General features: G+C 41.8%; 1 pseudogene; it reads left to right on the forward strand.

Moving 5' to 3' along the window:
- The first annotated feature begins 291 nt into the window (after nt 1-291).
- LOC110539355 (rho-related GTP-binding protein RhoA-A-like) lies at nt 292-685 on the forward strand (annotated as a pseudogene).
- The last annotated feature ends 3,963 nt before the right edge of the window (nt 686-4,648 follow it).

The following is a 4,648-nucleotide window of genomic DNA, read 5'->3' on the forward strand; positions in this document are numbered from 1 at the left end:
AGACACTGTAAGTTCCCTGGAGTCAGGCTTTAGGTAGCAAGGGTGAGATTATAAAAATGTGAGAATTTTGCGTTTTATTTTTAGCCCTTTTTGGTTCAGATAATAGATAATATTTTTCTTGTGTAAAGAAATATTTTAATATTTTTCTTGTATAAAGGTGATATAGATAGTATTTTTCTTGTGCGAAGAGGCTGCTCTCTGAATTGTCACCTCAAGTCTTACATCTGAGAAGTTCCAGGAACTTCGTACAACTGCTGTCCGAGCTGTGTGTTTTCAACATCTTTGTAAGTGATGGCTGCCATCAGGAAGAAACTAGTGGTTGCTGATGATGGAACTTGTGGTAAGGCCTGCTTGCCCATAGTCTTCAGCAGAGACCAATACCCAGAGGTATATGTGGCCACAGTATTTTGAAAGCTATGTGGCAGATACTGAGGTGGATGAAAATCAGGTAGAGCTGGCTTTGTGGGACACACCTGGACAGAAAGATTGTGATTGTCTGAGGCCTCTCTCCTGTCCAGACACGGATGTTACAGTGATGTTTCTCCATTGACAGCCCTGATATTTCAGAAAACGTCCCAGAAAAAAATGGACTCCAGAAGTTAATCATTTCTGTCCAAATATGCCCATCATCCTCGCTGGGTCAAGAAGGATCTTCTGATCGGTAAGCTCACAGGGCAGGAGTTAGGCCAAATGAAGCAGGGTAAAGCCTGAAGAAGGCAGAGATGAGGCAAACAGGATTCACGCTTTTGGGTTAATGGGGTGTTCAGAAAAGCCAAAGATGGACTGAGGGAGGTTTTTGAGAAGGCCATGCGAGCTGCTCTGCCAACCAGACGTGGCAAGAAAAAAAATCTGGGTACCCTGTCTATCGTAGCCTTGTGATGACCAGCTGGTGTGCCTAATTTAAAGTGTTGTTTATTAATCTTAGTGTATGATTACTGTCCTTTTCATGTATCTATAATTTACCTAAGATTGTAAATCAGAAGCCACCTTGCTACCGGTATTTAGAAGCCATGATTATTAATGATGTCCAACCTGTATGACCAGCCAGGGTCTTTTCTGACACTGCTCTAACAGCCCTCTCTGCACTCTACCTGACAGCAGGAGCTAATTCAAAGAATTTCTTAACTTCTTGCTTCTTTCTAGAAAGAGAAACAGTTGCTAACTTTTGTGAACTAGGCTGTAACTACTTTATAGCTAACATGCCCCGCCTATCATCTGTCAGCTGCCCGGTGACTGGCAAGTCACCCCTTAGAGTGCACTCCTTAACAGATTCTGTCGGCAGGGTTCTCATGTGGGCATCTAGTATTTTGAAAACCTGCACAACCAGAAAGGCCCAAGTCTGCCAGCTGTGGCAGAGTTACAATTCTGTGGTCTCATATTTGTTACCTTATAGATACTGGGTAATTAGTGCCTCTTAATGCATGTTACAAAAAATAAATATATCTGTGCCAAACAGAACTGTGTTAAAAATAATGACATTGAAGCATTCTAAATAGTGTAGTTTAGAAATACTGAAAATAATCCCATTAATATTAAATATAATTTTAAAAGTATATATTTTAATTATCTCATGGAAAATCAGCTGTCATAATGTTTCCAAATACATTTTGATTAGTATATAGGAAAACTAAACTGAGAAAAATCAAAACTCATGAAACAAACTAAGTCTTTCTAATAATTAGTAATTTATGACAGTCATACCAAAGAAAAAAATAAATCACTGGACAGAGTAAAGTAACCTCACCCCATTCTTTTGTTTGCAACTAGATTCCAGACTGCTAGGTTTTCTTCAATACCCCCTTTCCCTAAGTCCACAGGATGCTTGCGTATAAATACTTGGAAAACGGTTATTAATCTAGTGGATGTCAAGCTTTGTTTTTTCTCATCTGTTTCTGGTGGGGGGGTCAAAAAGGAAAATATAGCCACAGTGTAGCCACTGCTATAAAACTACAAACACTGCTGATTATTTGGGAGTACCAATCCAAGGTAAAATATGGAGTCAAAACAAAATAAAGACTAGGAAATATCTTTTGAAGTCATTACTTGTGTAAGTAGGAACGCAGAACAAATGCCATATGATTAGCATACGACCTGAAGCAGGGAAGATAGTCCCAGCAACCTTATTCGAATAAAAGCCTTTGGCAAAGGAAAATGCTAAGTTGCAATTTGCCCTGATTATTTGTAATGAGGCTTCTGAGTTAAAACTAACCAAATTATGTAACACAGCTAATTATATATAAACTTAATTGTCTTAGGTCAGCTTTCATAGGGAGAAAAAAAAAAAAAACATGAGAGGCAGGTTTGCATGCAAGAAATTTGGACTTGGAAAGGGGCACGGTGGAGATGAGGGAGGGAGGGAGGGAGGGAGGGACTGGGAGGGAATGAGGGATCGGGACACGGCTGGGATACAGAGTTAATACAATGTAACTGATAAAAAAAATAAAATAAAATAAAATAAAAAAAAAAAGATTTCATCTCTCTGGAAAAGAATGGCTGAGGTCAAGAATCTAGTCAGCACTTGTTGCTGGTGAAAATGTGAGGAAGGAAGAACTCTTACTCATGGTTGGTGAGGTTGCAAATTCTTGAAAAAAAAATCCAAGAGATCCAAGAAAAGATGCCAAGAAGCATACTTGCGGTGTTGTTTACGAATGAGACCTACAGGCAGCTCAGTCTCCATGTGGGTTCCCTAGTAAGGGGACCAGGGGCTGTCTCTGACATAGACTCTGTTGCCAGCTCTTCAAGCATTTCCACTGGTGGGAGGCTGTGCCAGTTCTGATGAGATTTGATAGGCTGGAGTCAGTTGGTAGGGGAGGTGGGCACCCCATTTCTAAGGACTAGGGGAAGGGGATTGGAGGGGGAATAGGAAGGGGGGAACAGGAAGGGAGGATGGGACTAGGAGGAGTGAGGGAGGGGTCTATGATGAGGGAGGATGTAAAATAAATAAAAAAAAAAGAAGTTTAAAGGAGGAGAGTTGACCAGAGACAAGGTTTGAGTAGCAGTGCAGAAGCCAATTTAATCAATCTGGTGGTCTGTGACCCTGGAGAAGAGCTTCAGACCTTCTCTGCCTTTATTGCTATAGAGCATTCAGATTTTGAGTGGGAACTGCTCCAAAGAGAGAGTGGGAAGTGACAAGAACATTCTGCTGAGATCACAGCTCTAAATACTCCAAGCCTCTGGATTGGAGCCCTGACTTCAAGACTGAATCTTGTCCCAGAAGTGAGGCATAATCTTTATTCCATCCATGCTAATGCTTTACTCTGTAGTTCTCCTGTGAATGGTTCTGAGGGGAGGTCCTGCAGCACCACTGTCCTTTCAGAAAGGAAGGTTAATGGAAGGAACACAGAGGCTCCAGGAGATGCTAATTTACTATCTTCTAGAAGCCTTCAAGGTTTCTCCCATCATCTAGCCTGACTGATGCAGAGACTAGAAACTTGCACCAGAAGACATAAAGTACCTGATTGCTCTGAACTTTTTTTTCTTTTTATCTTCAATTGTATTTTTATTTTTAAAATATTAGCTACAGTTTATTAACTTTGTATCCCAGTGGTAGCCCACTCCCTTATACCCTCCCAATCCCACCTTCCCTTCCTCATCTCTTCCCTGCCCCTTTTCAGGTCCACTGATAGAGGAGGTTCTCCTCCCCTTCCATCTGACCCTGGCTTATCAGGTATCTTTAGGACTGGCTGCAAAGTCCTCCTCTGTGGCCTAGCAAGGCTGATCCTCCCCGGGAGTGGGGGGAGGTCAAGGAGCCCGCCATTGAGTTCGTGTCAGACACAGTTCCTGTTCCCCTTACTAGGGTACCCCACTTGGATACTGAGCTATCATGCGCTACATCCAAGCAGGGGTTCTAGGTTATATCCATACATAGTCCTTGGTTGGAGACACAGTCTCATAAAAGACCGTTGTGCACAGATATATTTGGTCTTTGTGGAACTCCTCTCCTCTCCAGGTCATAGTAACTCTCCCTTCTTTCATATGATTCCCTGCACTCTGCGGATGGTTTGGTTATGAGTCTCAGCACCTGCTTTGATACACTGCTAGGTAGAGTCTTTCAGAGGCCTTCAGTGGTAGGGTCCGAACCTGAAGTTTCACCTTACACCCATCAGAATGGCCAAGATCAAAACCTCAAGTGACAAAACATCCTGGAAAGGTCGTGGAGAAAGGGGAACCCTCCTCCATTGCTGGTGGGAATGTAAACTTGTACAACCACTTTGGAAATCAATCTGGTGCTTTCTCAGACAGTTAGAAATAGTGCTTCCTTAAGATCCAGCTATACCACTCCTAGGCATATATCCAAGAGTTGCACAAGTAAGCTACAAGGACATTTGCTCAACCATGTTTGTAGCAGCTTTATTTGTAATAGCCAGAAGCTGGAAACAAACCCAGATGCCCCTCAACTGAAGAATGGATGCAGAAATTTTGGTACTTTTACACAATGAAATACTGCTCTGAACTTTTAAGGCTATGGGTACTGCACATGGCTGTAGATCAGGTAAATTCTAGAAGTTCTCTTTTGTTTATTCTTTATACAGTTTAACTCTGTTCTTTGTGTGTGTGTTGCTAGAATGGCAGTGATTCTCCTGAGATCAACTGTAAACAAAAATTTTATGTTTAAACAACATTGCCAACTATGGTTCCAGGAGCACTA

Source organism: Meriones unguiculatus, chromosome 9 (genome assembly GCF_030254825.1).
Source record: "Meriones unguiculatus strain TT.TT164.6M chromosome 9, Bangor_MerUng_6.1, whole genome shotgun sequence".
In the NCBI taxonomy this organism is placed as follows: Eukaryota; Metazoa; Chordata; class Mammalia; order Rodentia; family Muridae; genus Meriones; species Meriones unguiculatus.